The 16,350-nt window shown below is 43.0% G+C and overlaps 1 non-coding gene across 1 annotated transcript; it reads left to right on the forward strand.

The window, feature by feature from the left end:
- Positions 1-11,346: 11,346 nt before the first annotated feature.
- LOC130045575 (U6 spliceosomal RNA) lies at positions 11,347-11,450 on the forward strand. The gene has a single exon (XR_008795563.1). It is a non-coding gene; the product is annotated as a U6 spliceosomal RNA (small nuclear RNA).
- Positions 11,451-16,350: the final 4,900 nt, after the last annotated feature.

Genomic DNA, 16,350 nt, shown 5'->3' on the forward strand with positions numbered 1-16,350 from the left:
TCCAGGACTGAATGAACTCTCACAGTTCATGTGGTGCTGAGGTTCTCTCCACTTCTTTCTTCTACTTTCACAGGTGCCAGATACTGTACCTGAGCCTGCTGGAGATACAACATTAAGAAATAGAATGGAGGGGCTGGAGCGATAGCACAGCGGATAGGGCGTTTGCCTTGCACGCAGCCAACATGGCCAACACAGGTTCGACTCCCAGCATCCCATATGGTCCCCCAAGCACCACCAGGAGCAATTCCTGAGTGCATGAGCCAGGAGTAACCCCTGAGCATCGCCGGGTGTGACCCAAAAAGAAAAAAAAAAGAAATAGAATGGAGGTCTGGAGCTGGAGCAATAGCACATTGGGTAGGGCATTTGCCTTGCACGCCGCCAACCCAAGTTCGATTCCCAGCATCCTATATGGTCCCCTGAGCACCGCCAGGGGTGATTCCTGAGTGCAGAGCCAGGAGTAACCCCTGTGCATCGCCGGGTGTGACCCAAAAAGAAAAAAAAGTAGAATGGAGTTCAACCTTCCCTACTATTAACTTGAAATACGAGTTCGAGGGCTTGCTAAGTCATTCATCACTTCATCTGTTTTCTAGCTTTGAAGTCCTTTTTCTAGTGCCTCTTTTCTGCCTCTATCCATCTTTGTTGCCTCATGCCTTCATGACTGATTTTACTGCTGCTTTAGTAGTGCTGCATAAAAATCAAGACAGATACCTGTTTGTGAAACACTATCTGGAAAACTCTCTGTAGAATTAACTGCCTTTTCTGTTTATGAATTTTCTATTCATTTTGAAATTGTTGAAATATTTTAGGGCTTTTTTTTCTGTAGTCAGATATAATTAACGTTGTGTTATGAATTTTTTTCATTGTTTCCAAACTTAAGAAATCTTTTTCCTATGTTCAGATTAGCAAAATATTTACGTAGTTCTATCCTAAATAAAATTGTCAAGCAGTAATGTTTTCTGTTTTTGGTGGTTTTTTGGCACTGGTTCCCCACCTTCTATTGGCTGTGTCTCCCGCCCCCTCTTCAGTGTCCGCTGCCTTTCTCAACCCCCATGATGTCATTTTTTTCACTGATATTCCCAGTCAAATACTTTTCTCTCCTTCTATGGTAGCCCCAATGCTTCAGCACTTTCCTAGTCACTTTAATCATAGCAAAACTTACCTGTTCAAAAGTTTTGTTTTATTCTCTCTCTATCTCTCTCTGTCTCTGTCTCTGTTTCTATCTCTCTGTCTCTGTCTCTCTCTCTGTCTCTATCTCTGTTTCTATCTCTCTGTCTCTGTTTCTCTGTCTGTCTTGTCTGTCTGTCTCTCCTTCCCTTTTTTCTTTCGGTGCCAGGGATGAAATTCAGTGCCTTATACACACAAAGCAAAGCTCTACAGCTCTACCACTAAGTCTTCCCCAGCCCTGTTTTTTCCCTCACTCCCTCCAGGGGTCTTGGGCCATTTCCAACAGTGCTTGGGCAGGCACGTGGTACTGAGAATTAAAGCCAGGATCTTGCACATACAAATACATGCTCTACAATTTGAACCATGTCCCTTTGACACTACTAACTTACTCTGCTAGGAAAAGACATCAAGAAATGTTTTAGAAAAACTTACATTCAATACTTAATTCTAACAATATGATGTGATAGATATTATCAGTCCTCTTTCATAGATGAATAAATTGAGGCTTAGAGATGTTCAGCGTGACTTGCTCAAAGTTATAAGTAATCAAGTGCTATAATACAGCAGCTTTGTTTTGTTTTGTTTGGGGAACACGCAAGGTGCTAGTCGGGAATACTCCTGGCCCTGTGTTTGAGAGTTGATCTAGATGGTGCTCTGGGGGCCATATGAGGTGCTGGGGATTGAACCAAGGCATCCTGCAGGCAAATATGTGCTCAGCTCTTGAGTGATCTCACTGACCCCACAACAGATTTTAACCACCGCATATTAAATCCCTATGCTAGAAAATATTTACTATGCCGACTCACACACTAGAACTTTAGGAAAGTGTTTTAGAAACAATATTTTCACTAGGACAGCGAGCACAACAGTCAGATACAAAAGTTTCAGGCAGCCGGGCCTTCACTTCCATTTAGGGATCCTTTCTCCTCCAACTACCCTTACAGAAAGCTGGTCTATTTGGCATTTTTAACTTCATAGCTAAAGACTATAAAAATAAAGCCATCTATGACCATGAAGATCTCTGCAAGAGCTGCATTCTAAACTCTAGCAATGAGTCGAGAAAGACTGGTTTTTTAGCAGTGTATTTGGATAGGCTGGCGTGTTATGAGACACATACTTGAGCCCATTCTCCATTTCACTTTGTTTTTCAATTCAAATAGGATTTTTATTCTTCATGGTAACAAATGATACCAAAATCACAGAGAAGGCATCTTCTCTGACTATTTCCATTTAAGGCTATATAAACACACAGTTTTGATGATTTAATACACATTTTTCATCCTTACTGGGCTAAGGCGGTTTCCAAAGAAGAATAGCAGAGGATTCCAAATCTTCTCCAGAGATTCAATATTTTCTCTCCTGTAACTGAGAATACTCAGATCTTCTCCTCTGACACCAAAGTTGATCAGATATTCCAGTTTCTCTCTCTCTCACTCTCTCTCTCTCTCTCTCTCACACACACACACACACACACACACACACTCACACTCCATGCACACATTCCACACATAAAACTGTTAAAGAATTATGTGCATTGTAGGTGACACCAAAATAAAGAGCACAGTCTCTCTACAAAGAACTTATGGTCTAGAGAAGATAAAAACAATACATTTTAAAAAATGGAAGAGGGGCTGGAGCAATAGCACAGGTAGGGCGTTTGCCTTGCACGTGTCCGACCTGGGTTCGATTCCCAGCATCCTATATGGTCCCCCAAGCACCACCAGGAGTAATTCCTTAATTCCTGAGTGCAGAGCCAGGAGTAACCCCTGAGCGTTGCTGGGTGTGACCCAAAAAGAAAAAAAAATTAAATTAAAACGGAAGAAAATATATTTTAAAAATCTATTCCTGGGTCAGGGAGATAATGTAAAGGACATGAGTGCATGCATTGTATGCTGGAAACTCAGATGAAATCCCTGGAATGGAATGGTCTCCCAAACACTGCTGGGAGTGACCTCTGAGCACCAATACAGGAGTAGCCCCTCCCACCCAAGCACCACTAGGTGTGGCTCAAAAACAAAACAAAGCAAAATTTTCCAAAATCCTTTCCTGTCAGATTCTTTCTTTCATCTTGCGAAGAATAGGGACTCCAGCCTCTTTGCTGCTCCTCTTCTGATTCCCCACCCGCCACCATAAAAAAACAAAAACAAAACCCTGAAGCTTCTGCTGACTCTCAATGAATAACTCTCAGGGAGTTTTTCAGGCCCAAACTTCTTGTGGTTTATCTAAGTGTGCATGTCTGTCCCCAGATCTCTGCCCAAATCCAGTCTGTCAGCAGGCACTGCATGTTCTAACTTCAAAATTCAGAAATTCAGTAGCCCATCTTGTTTTTCACTGTTCCCACACCCAGCACCATCCCTTCTTACTTGGGCCTGTGCATTACTTCCTGAATGGACTCTTTGATTCTATTTATTCTTTTTTTTTCTTCTAAAATAGGGGCCACATCCAGTGATGCTAGGAGTCTGGGGTCACTACTGGTGGTGCTTTGTCCACCAATGAAGGCCCAAAGATTTGCCACTCAGTCAAAGAAGATTTGGTGCTTGTTCGGGCACATGGTGGGGTGGGAGGAGGGGGAGCAACAGGTTACATCTGACTGAGCTTAGGGATCCATGCAGTTTTGGAGGTTGAATTCAATCTTTATACATGCCAAGTGTGTACTGACTTGTGCTATCTCCACAGCCCCTATTTCATCTCTTTTTTTTTTTTTACCAGAACCATTTATTCTTTACAAAACAGTTATGGACCAACGAATTTCTGCCTGTCAAACACAAATAATGGCAGAGGTTCTTAAAGTCCTGAGCATAGACACATGTGACTCAAAGTAATAGTAATAATAATAATAATAATAATACTGCATCATGGTGCCAGAGGTTCAATTAGTAAAGCATTTGTTTAGCATGCACAAGGCAGAGTTAGATCCCTGGTGCCACGCGACTTCCTGCACCCAGCATTGCCAAATATAACCCAGTGGCCTCCCAAGCATCACCTGGTCCCAAGCACTGCTATGCTTGTCCAAGCACTGAGCTAGCAGGTCCCCATGTCCAAGATGAGAACTTATGGGAGTAGCCAGGGGTGGTCCCCTGAACATTACTGGGTGTGACCCATATAACAAAAATATTGTGTTGTATAATAGAAAGTTTCTAAGGAACTGTATCATAAAATATCTCATCATAAGGAAAAAAACCAATAAAATGAAGTGGTGGATGTACAGGAATACTTCATTCCATTATGCTTTGTGTTTTCTTGTTTGTTTGTGCTTTAGTTTATTTTGTCACACAGGCGACTTATAGTACCTTTAGGCTATGGAGACATAGCTGACAGGGCTGAGCACACACTTTGCCTGTACAGGGCAAGGGTTTGATTCCTGGTGCTACATCGTCTCCTTAGCACTGCCCAGAGTGGCCCGCCACCCCAACCCTTTCACCTAGCCCAGAGTCAGAAGAATCCCTGAGCACTGCTGAGTCTAATACCAAACAAACACAAAAATAAGAGACTGGATTGGTGTAGAGTCAAAGTATTTTTTTTTTGTAGGAGTACTGCTATTTATTCAGCCACTGATTAGCTGATTGAATTGTGCATGAACTCCACCTTACTTTTTTTTTCATTTTTTATAATTTTATTTATTGAATCACCGTGAGAGCAGTTACAAAGATTTTGGGTCTAAGTCTTGGTCATACAATGAAACACCCGTACCTTCACCAGTGCCCATTCTCCACCACCAAAATCCCCAGTATACCCCCATCCCACACCCTCCCCCTACCTGTGGGGCAGATGATTTCCACATTACTCTCTTTCTCTACTTTGATCACATTCAATATTTCGACACCAGACCCACCATTATTATTTGAGATTTTACCCCAACACTCATATCTGCTGAAAAGGCAACAATAGACAATTTGTGTTCTATTGCTGGCTATGAATAACATATGATGTCGCGTGGCTGCAGTAGGACCATGTGGTTTTGAAATTCTGAAATTTTAACACTTAAATCTGGAGGGATTTCTGCCAAAAGCCACTGGGTTTTGAGATCTGCTCCCGAGTCTCTGGGATCATGGCCGTTGAGCAGCTTGATGAGGAGCCAGAAAGGCCGTTTGTGGGCGATGACTTGGGGTCTCGTTGGGGTGGAGAGGACAGGCCCGGCTCCACCCCATCCCATGAGGCCCAACAAGTTTCGTCACTGCAGGCCCAAGCCTGACTGTCCAATGGCCTCTGGAGGATGACAGCCACCAAGCCGCCAAGAGGGAGCAGGTGGAGGGACAACATCCTTTCTTCCCTGGGGTGGCCCGGCGACAGTAACGTACTGTGGGATCCGGATGCATTTCTGCCAAAAGCCACTGGATTTTGAGATTTGTTTCTGAATCTCTGGGATCATGGTCATTAAGCAGCTTGATCAGGAGCCAGAGAGGCCATTTGTGGGCGATGACTTGGTGTCTTGTTGGGGTGGGGAGGACAAGCCCTGTGTGTCTCATCACTGGGGGCCCAAATGTGACTATCCAGTGGCCTCAGAAGGATGGTGGCCACTGGGCCGCCAGGGGGAACAGGCCAAGGCACGAAACCTATTCCCACCTGGGTTGGCCCAGCACTGGTAGCCTACTGCAGAGACCGGACACATTTCTACCTAAAGCCGCTGGGTTCCAAGATTCGTTTCTGAGTCTCTGGGATCATGGCCATTAAGCAGTTCAATCAGGAACCAAAGAGGCCTTGCCTCCAATTATATAGCTGAGCCGGAGGTGGTTTGTGGGTGTGTTTCCCACATACCTAGATTCAAAGTTTTAAGAGGATAAACTTGATGTTAATGGAGACCTTGTAGTTTACAATCTTTTTATTGTTGTTGTTCCAAGATTAAGCTTATTACTGCTGAAAAATTATTCTACTGTATCAGAAGAAAAATCTTTCCTAGCTGGTGAAATGGCTTTCTGCATTTATACAAGTATTTAATGAAACAGAAGAGATTTTTTGTAATAGACTGGGGGAAACAAATCTTTAATAACTTGCTTTGGAATTGAGGTATTTACTGAATTGAATTCTGAAAATTTTCTCATGGAATTATTGTACCTTGATATGATACAGTGTTTCCAATACATCTCAAGAGCAGATTGGGTAAAATAGTCTTATGTTTATATTGAAAAAAACTGCTTAATTTGGGGCCAAAGCAATATCACAGCAGATAGGGCATTTGCCTGGCAAACAGACAACCCAAGTTTAATTCCCAGCACTCCATACAGTCCCCTGAGCCCACCAAGAGTGATTTCTGAGCACAGAGTCAGGAGTAAGCCTTGAACACTGCTGGGTGCAGATCAAAACAAAATCAAACAACTCTATATCCCTCCCCCCAAAAAAAAAAACCACACCACACCAAAAAACAAAAGAAAAGCCCCAAGCTAAAGCCAAATCTGACTTTTAAGAAGTGTTTTTTCTTAATGGATGGAGAGGGGGTGCGGGGAATTATGTTGAAGTGATTGGGTAATTTTTTTGATTATTTGATATCGTGTGTGAATCGAATTCCTGAAATTCAACCAATGCTGTATTCCTTTTTTAAAACTTGACTTGTTGGTGATGCCCTATTTTAGTACATGTTCTGTTAAAATGGTAATTTACTCTAATTTATGCTTTTTGTAACTGTTTATGTCTATGGGTTAGATAAGTATGTAGATATATGTTTGTATATATGTGTATATATGAACACACTAGTTTTAGTATATTAAAATATTTGTTTTAGGTAACTTCTATTTTGCTGAACTTTGTTGTTTTATTTTGGTTCTTGAGTCACACCTGGCAGTGCTCAGGGCTTACTCCTGACTCCATGCTCAAGGGCCACTCCTCGTGGGATTTGGTGGACCTTACACAGAGCCGGGAGTTAGTCTCATGCAAGGTTAACAGCCTTATTTTTACTTTCATACTAATTCTCTCATCCATAAACTGGATTGTGAAACCAAAAAAGTATTAGTTACAGACCTATGCCATTTTATTGTGCTTTACAAATGCAGTACTTTTCACCAGTAATGTTTGTGGCCACCTGCATTGAACAAGTCTGTCATCATTTCTCTAACAGCATGTACTTGCTTGTTGTCTTGCTGCCACATTTTGTTAATTCTCGCAATAATTCAAACTTTTATTATTCTTAAACCTGTTGTTATAATTATTTATTATTCTTATATCTGTCATAGTAATCTGTAATCAAGAATATTTTGGTTTGTTTTGCTTTGAGTTTCCACCCAGTGGAAACTCAGGGCTTATTCCTAGCTCTGCGCTCAGGGATCAGCTCCTCCGGTAGGGCTTGAGGCAGATTATATGTGATGCCATGGATCAAACCAGGGTCAGTCACATGTAAGGTAAGTGCTTTATCTGCTGTTCTAACTCTGCAGCCCATGCAATCAGGAATCTCTGATGTTACTATTGTAATTGTCTAGGAGAAACAATTGAAAAATATGTGTGATCTGAGGTCTGGGGAAATAGTTCAAGTGTAGGACATAGCTTATCATGTGCAGTGCCCTGAATTTGATGGCTTGCACTCCCTAGCACTGTCAAGTAGAGCCCTGGTAGGTCCCAAGCGCAACTAGCCTGAGCACTGATAACCTGAGAATCACCAAACTCTGAGAGGAGTGGCTTGAGTTTCAAGCACTGCCACATGTGAGCCCTATAAAAATATTATTGTAAAGGAGCAGGAGAGACAATACAGTGGTTAGGGCACTTGTCTTACATATGCTCAATTCAGGTTTGATCCTCAGCATCATATATGGTCCCCTTGACCCCATCAGAAGTTATTCATAAGCCTAGAAACTGAAGTGAGACCTAAGCACCACTAGGTGCGCCTGACACCAAATAAGAAGAAGAAATAAATAAGAAAAATTGGAGTCAGAGAGATACTAGTTAGGTTAAGGTTCTTGCCTTGCAGATAGCAGAACCTTGACTGAATCCTCAGCACTCAGTCCCCAGAGCATAGCCTGGAGTGATCCCTGAGCATAGAGTCAGGAATAATCCCTGAGTATTCCTGGGTGCAGTCCCATGCCCTCCATTCCAAGGCAAACTTTTTTTTCAGTGTTCTAACTGTTCCTCTATTGACTGTTCTCTCATCTCTCTTCCTCTCCTCAGCTTCCGTGTTTCCTGACATACAGCAATATTGAAATTAGGTCAAAAAATAATCCTACAGTTAACTCTAATGAAAGGAATTGTCCTAGTGAGAGTATCATTTAAAATCAAAAGCTAGAAATGATTAAGTTTAGAGAGGAAGGCATGCAAGAACTTAAATAAGCTGAAAGTTGTGTTCCTTGAGCCAAATAGCTGAATTGTGATAGGAAAGGAAAAGTTCTCAGAGGAAACTAAAAGTACTGTTCCATAAACATACAAATAATACAAAAGCAAAAACTCCATTGCTGATATGAATAAATTTTTTATTATTAATAGTTCAAACCAGCTACAACATTCTGTAACCCAGGGTCAAATCTGGAGCAAGACTGCAGCTCTTTTAAATCTAACAAAGGCTGAGGGAGATGAAAAAGCTATTGAAGAAAAGTATAAAGCTACACATGATTGGTTCTAAATGTTAGGGACAGAAGCTGTCTGGGACAGCAAATACTAACAAAGAAATTATAGCAGGGCAAGGGTGAAAGTCACCCCTTCCAACCCCACGGGGAGATAAAACAATTTTCACAAATTTTCTTTTGATAAAGTATTTTTGATAATTCTTTTAGCCATTTGGTTGTAACAAGTAACATAAAACAAATTATTGTGTGCCTGATAAAAGGGAGACTTGGGAGTGGTTGGGAAAATGGGAACAATGGTGAAGGGAAGGTCACTCAGGTGGTGGGGTTTGTGATGGAACACCAAAAGCTCATAACAACTGTATTATGAACAGCTTTGTAACCCAGGGTGTTTTAATAAAGTGAAAGAAATAAATCAGTATATAAAAAGAAACTATAGCAAGTTATCAGGATCTAGCTAAAATTGTTGATGAAGGTGTTTGCCGGAAAAAACAGATTTTCAATGTAGACAAAGCAGTTTTCTTCTATTTTTATTTCATATTTGGGCTACTCCAGCTTGGCTCAGGGCTTATTCCTAGCTCTGTGCTCAGGGATCATCTCTGGTAGGCCTCAGGGGACCATATGCTGTGTCAGGAACCAAACCCAAGTTGCCCACATGCAACTCCTACCCACTGTACTATCCCTCTAGAAGAAGATGCCATTTAGAAGTTTGATAACTGGAAAGAGGTAACAAATAATTTCAAATAACAAAGCCTGGGATGTGGCTCTGGAGTGTAGAGCCTTGCATGTGTGAGATCCTGGGTTCAATTTCTGACACAGCAAAAACTAAAATTAAATTTTTTAAAATAGAAGATTCAAAGAACCAACTGAATCTTTTGTTGGGAGCTATTATAACTGATGACTTTACGTTAAAGTTGGTGCTCATTTGTGTTCAGAGAATCCTAGGGCTCTTAAGAATTAGGCAAAATCTACTCTTCCTGAGCTTTATAAATGGAACAGCAAATCCTGGATGGCAGCACATCTGTTTACAATATGAATTACTAAACGTGTTAAACCTCTTTCAGGCATATTTCTCAGAAGAAAAGATCCCTTTCAAAGTATTACTGCTCTTTGACAATGTCCCAAAGGGCTCTGAGGGAGATGTAATAGATTAATAGATTAATGTAATAGATCTCTTGCCTGCTAATACAAATTCCATTCTGTAGCCCGTGTATCAAGAACTTATTTGGACTTTCAAATCTTAATATTCCAAAAATATATTTTAGAAATCTATAACTGTCATAACCAGTGTTTCCTCTAGTAGATCTGGACATAGTAAATTGAAAACCCTTTGAAAGTGATTCAGCATTCTAGATGCCAATAAGAATATTTGTGATTCATGGAGAAGTTAAACAAGTAAACAAACATATTAATAGGTTTATTACAACTCTCACGTGTAGCTTTGAGGGGCTCAGATTTCAGTGGAGGAAGTAATTGCAAATGTGATAGAAAAATCAAGAAACTAAAATGACAAGTGGAGACTAAAGAAGTGATTGAAAGTTTGCAACTTCATGACAAAGTTGTAAGAGATAAAGAGTTCTTATGGATGAGCAAAGAAAGAGGTTTCCTATAATGGAATGTGCTCCTGTTAAAGATGCCATGACATTGCAGGATTGACGATAAAGGGTCTACAGCAGTACATGAACTTAGTTGACAAAGCATCAGTAAAGATGAAGAGGACTGACTTCAATTTTGAAACTAAATGTACTGTACATGCTGGGGGAAAGGGAAGCTCAGATAGAGAAGGGAGCACCAAATAAAGAGTGTTGGGAGGATCCTCCCAGGATGGGAGAAGCATGCTGAAAGTAGACTATAGACCAAACATGATTGCCACTCAATGCCTCTCTTGCAGACCACAGAACCCAAGAGGAGAGAGAGAGAGAACAAAAGGAAAGGCAGGGTAGGATGGGGGGGATGGAGGGTGGGAGTGATACTGGAACCCGTGGTGGTGGAAAATGGGCACTGGTGGAGGGATGGGTACTTGATCATTGTATAACTGAAACCCAAGCACAAAAGTTTGTAAGTCTATAACTGTACCTCATGGTGTTTCACTAATAATAAAAAAAATAGAATAAAATAAAATTCCATCAAACATCATCACATTCTATAAAACAGCCCTTCACATAGGAGTTAGTTGGGCTTGAGAGCTAGTACAGAGGGTAGGGCACTTGCCTTGCATGCAACTGAAAGAAGTTTGTCCTTGGCACCAGATATGGTCCTCTGAGCACTGCCAGGAGTGATCCCTGAACATAGAGTCAGGAATAAGCCCTGAGCACCACTGGGGGTGTCTCTAAAACCAAAAAAGGAAAAGAAAAAAAAAGGAGAAAAGGAAATCTGATCATGTAAGAAGATGATGGATAGCATTAGTGGAATCTAGATATCCTTCAAAGAACTCTCTGAACTCATTTGCAACTTTAAAAAGCAAAATATTTGGGGCTCAAGCAATAGTAGAGTAGGTAGGGTGCTTGCCTTATACATGGCCAACCTGAGTTTGATTCCTGCATGCTGGGGAAAAAACACTCTTTATTTGGTGCTCCCTTCTCTATCTGAGCTTCCCTTTCCCCCAGCATGCAACTCCCTCTGGTCCCCTAAGTACCTGAGCACAAAGCCTGGAGTAAGCCCTGAGCAAGTGTGGGTGTGATCCCAGAACAAAAACAACAAAAACGTACTCACCTTGGCAGTAAACATATTAAAATTAGAATAATATGGAGGTTAGCATGGCCCCCACAGAAGGATGACACACAAATTCATAAAGTGTTCCATATTCAAACAGAACAAAACAAAAAAATCCTGCCGGCAAAACCAGAACCAGATTTATAACTGGCAATTTTTTCAGCCTGCTCCCTTCCCGACTGTTCGCATAGGCTGTGTCAGCTCTGAGCCTTAAATTGCAAGGCTCATTCGAGGATCCGAGGTGGCTTCTCACTATGCAGAAATCACAAGCTCTGCCTGATCTCACCTTTGCCTCTTCTCTAGTTTCCCCTCCAGATACTGAATCAGTTGAATTTGTCCTACAATATTATGCTCAGTTTTCTACAATGATCTTTATACTGCTGTCTTAAAAAAATTTTTTCCCTTCTGGGGGGTGGGTAGGGAGAGTAGTACAGCGGGTAGGGCACTTTCCTTGCAGGCAGCCAGCCAGGGTTTCATCCTCGGCATCCCATATGGTTCCTTGAGCACTGCTTGAAGTAATTCCTGAGTACAGAGCCAGGAGCAGTAACCCTTGAGCATTGATGGGAGTGACCCAAAAAGCCCCTGCCTCGCCTAAAAAAAAAAACCCATCAATAAAATTTAAAATTTCCATTTTTACATATCAGTTACTTCAGTATGTTACAACTCCTCTCTGAAACCTGATTAGGGGCCCTGGGTTTTCAGAAACTGTGCATCTGAGTTCTGGAGCGACAGTACAGTGGTTACAGATGGCGCTTGCCTTGCATGCAGCCAGGTTGTCATCCCATGTGGTCCTCTGAGCAGTGCGAGGAGTAATTCTGAGTGAAGTCAGGAGTAACCCCTCATCATTACCAGGTGTGTTCCAAGAACAAACAAACCAACAAAAAAATATAAAGAAAATATGCAGCTACTGTCTATTGCTATTACAGTTGCCATGGGAGTCTCCCGGTGGACGATTCCACAACGAAATAGACCACATCATATTCAATCGACGGTTTTGCCTGACTGATGTCGCTGTTGTCCCAAAATTTCGAACGGGATCGGACCACCGTCTCCTTCGTGCAAAATTCTACTTCACAGAGCGGGGAGAAAGGGCTGCAAAGTTCAAAAAGAGAACTCCCAGAACGACCACCAACTGGGAACTCTTTGGTACTATTGCGGCAACATGGGAAGATGCCATTGTTGACAACATTGACGAGGAATACGATCGACTGGTTCAGCACCTCCATGAATGTGCGAGGAACGCCAAGAGAGAGATAGCCACAAAAAGTCGCCTATCTTTGAAAACTCTTGAGCTAATTCGCCAGCGTGGTTTGGCGCATGCCTCAGGCAACCGCAAGCTAACGTCTGAGCTTGCAAAGCAGTGCAGAGATGCGATCAAGGAAGACCTCAAAGAGAGAAGAGCAGAAGTACTGGTAGATGCGGCAGAAGCCGGGAAAAGTATTCATAACGCCCGCCTGTCCTTCGCCAACTATAAGACCAAGATGACTGCCCTCCGACGTCCTGATGGATCCATCACATCCTCCAGAACGGCAATGGAGAAGATTATCCATGACTTCTACTCAAATCTCTTCGATAGCCATGTCCACTTGCCGACATACCAAATTCCACAGGATGGGTATGTCGTTCCCAACGTTCTCCCTTCCGAAATCCGACACGCCATTTCGTCAGTAAAGAAGCAAACAGCACCCGGCCCAGACAAGGTCAGACCTGAACACCTGAAGAACCTGCCGTCAGTACTCATCAATACACTGGCTCGGCTCTTCACTCGCTACCTGTCTGAATGCAAGGTTCCATCTCAATGGAAAACCAGCAGGACCGTACTACTGTTCAAGAAGGGAGACATCCATGACATTGGCAACTATCGCCCGATCTGCCTATTGTCTGTCATCTACAAGTTGTTCACTCGAGTCATCCTGAATAGGATTGGCAGAACACTAGATGAAGGACAACCATGTGAGCAAGCAGGGTTCCGCAAAGGATTCAGCACCATCGACCATATCCACACGATAACCAAACTCATTGAGGTTTCTCGGGAGTTCAAGATGCCGCTCTGCTTAACGTTCATTGATTTAAAGAAGGCCTTTGATTCTGTTGAGACGGAAGCGGTCATTGAAGCCCTAGCCAATCAGGGCATTCAAGCCCAATACATCAGGATCCTCCGTGAGCTGTATTGTGGATTCACTACCAGGATCTCACCATTCTACAAAGAAGTGATCGTTGATGTCAAGAGAGGGGTGCGGCAGGGTGATACCATTTCACCAAAACTCTTCAGTGCCACCCTCGAGAACATCATGCGACGACTGGAATGGGAAGGAATGGGAGTGAAGATAGATGGTCGGCAACTACACCACCTCCGCTTTGCTGATGACATTGTTTTAATAACACCAAACATCAGCCAAGCGGCACAAATGCTGGCCGACTTTGACCGTGAGTGTGGAAAGGTAGGACTACAGCTGAATCTTACGAAGACAATGTTTATGAGAAACAGCCTTGTTCCTGAGGCCCCATTCGCTCTCAATGGAACGACCATCTCCGAATGCAACAGCTATGTGTACCTAGGTCGAGAGGTCAACATGACAAATGACCTGGCACCCGAGCTGAGCAGGAGGAAGAGAGCGGCTTGGAACGCCTTCAAGAACGTCGAAGAAATAGCTAAGAGGACGAAGAACCTCCGGCTCCGGGCACATCTCTTTGATTCCACTGTTCTTCCTGCATTAACATATGCCTCAGAGACCTGGGCCCTACGCAAACAAGATGAGAACGCCATTCAGGTCTCCCAAAGAAGAATAGAAAGAGCTATGCTTGGAATATCACGTTTCACTCAAATGAGAGACCGAATCCGGAGTTCTGACATCCGTCGATGATCAAGGATCAGGGACGCTGTCTCATTTGCCAAGGTGTCGAAAATCAGATGGGCTGGTCACGTAATGAGATTTAAAGACGACCGTTGGACTAGAGCTGTTACTGATTGGATTCCACGGGATGTCAAGAGACCGCGTGGCCGCCCACCTACCAGATGGTCAGACTTCTTTGTCAAGGTCATGAACGATCGGTTTGAGGCCCTCCATGTTCCCGGAGCGAAGAGATGCCATTGGGCTACACTAGCACGCGACAGGGACAAATGGAGACGTTACTGGCGCCCGCTCGAGCAACTCGACGACTAACGGGAAGTTAAGTGATTAAGTGATAGCAACCTTTTAGCACTTCCTCTTTCTTCATTGTTTTGTGGGTAGGTAGACTGCTGGAAAAAAAAAATAGTCGGTAACTAATACTCTGAATAAACACTAGATGTCACTATTATCTTACGTTTGAACAAATCAACAGTCACCAGTTCTACCTCTATCTAAATACTGTCTTAAGTGTTTTTTTTTTTTAATGTCTTTCCCCCTACTTAATTTCAAAAATGCTTCCCCCCTGAAGATTTTATGTTATTAACTGTTATGTGGAGTTTTTGTTGTTGTTTGTTTGTTTGTTTGTTTGTTTTTGGCTTTGGTGCCACAGCAGCGATGCTGAGGTTCCTCCTGGCTCTGCGCTCAGAAATCACTCTGGGCAGTGCCCAAGGGACCACATGAAATGCCAGAGATGGAATCTGGGTCAGCAGTGTGCATGGGTTGCTGCTAAGGTAAGCACCTTACCCACTGTACTGTTGCTCCCCACCCCTAAACATTTATTTTAGTTTTAGTTTTTGTTTTTGTTTTGCTTTTTGGGTCACACCCGCCAATACACAGGGGTTACTCCTGGCTGATGCACTCAGGAATTACTCCTGGCAGTGCTTGGGGGACCATATGGGATGCTGGGAATCAAACCCGGGTTGGCCGCGTGCAAGGCAAATGCCCTACCCGCTGTGCTATCGCTCCAGCCCCGAAACATTTATTTTAGTAATCATAATTTTCATTACTGTAATAATAGGGTTTCGTGCATACAATGCTCTAACCTCACTCCAGTCACAGAGTGTCACTCCACCACTGGCTGGAGCAATAGCACAGCGGGTCGGGCTTTTGCCTTGCACGCAGCCAACCCAGGTTCGATTCCCAACATCTCATGAGGTCCCCTGAGCACCACCAGGGGTGATTCCTGAGTGCAGAGCCAGGAGTAACCCCTGTGCATTGCCAGGTGTGACCCAAAAAGCAAAAAAAAAAAAAAAAAAAAAAAAGAAAAAAGAAAAGTGAGAGCCAAAAACCTCCACACTCCACAATTGCCACCATGCTCCCGGCCGGACCCCACAACTCGGAAGAGCTTCATCCAGAAGTTAATTTGTTGAAACACTCAAGTATGTGGGTTTTGTGACTGACATCTCCAGCTTTTATGGGGTTGGGGATGAGCTACCACTATCCATCTCCCTGTACCTTGGAAACTCCACAGTCACGCTCACCAACCACCTTTGGTGTCATGTGAGCTTTCACCAGCCATGATCCAGAGATTCAGAAATAGATCTCTTGAAAGAGATCTGCAGGTGGCAGAATTTCTCCTCAATTCTGCACAAGGCTGAATCATACTGGGGCAACCCGGAGGGGGATGGTTGAGCTCCTGCACCTGCCCAAATAGAGCCCCAGCAGCTGAAAACATCCACACTCCACAATCGCTGCCATGCTTCTGGCTGGACCCCACTGCTCAGACGAGCCTGATCCAGAAATTAATTTGTTGAAAACCTCAGGTATGCAGGTTTTGTGACTGAAATCTCCAGCTTTCATGAATCAGTCATGGGCTACCTCTCCCCATCTCCCTGTACTTCCAAAAGCCCAGCAATCACACACATGCCCCAAAGCTGCCAGTCAGTTAAGAATTTAACTCCAGCTGTATCACCCCGTTAGAAATTTTTGACATCCTGAAGTGTGTGGCTGTGATTTCAGCTGCATGACATCTCAAGACTTATAACACTGACAAACTAGGAGTACCACACCAGACTGGACAGGATGTAATGTAGAAGGAACCAATTTCAGTTAACAAAATATAGATACAAAAGGCTTAACCTGTAACAACATCTTGGTAATCTCTT

This window comes from Sorex fumeus, unplaced genomic scaffold (assembly GCF_029834395.1).
Source record: "Sorex fumeus unplaced genomic scaffold, SorFum_2.1 ptg000128l, whole genome shotgun sequence".
Taxonomy (NCBI): Eukaryota; Metazoa; Chordata; class Mammalia; order Eulipotyphla; family Soricidae; genus Sorex; species Sorex fumeus.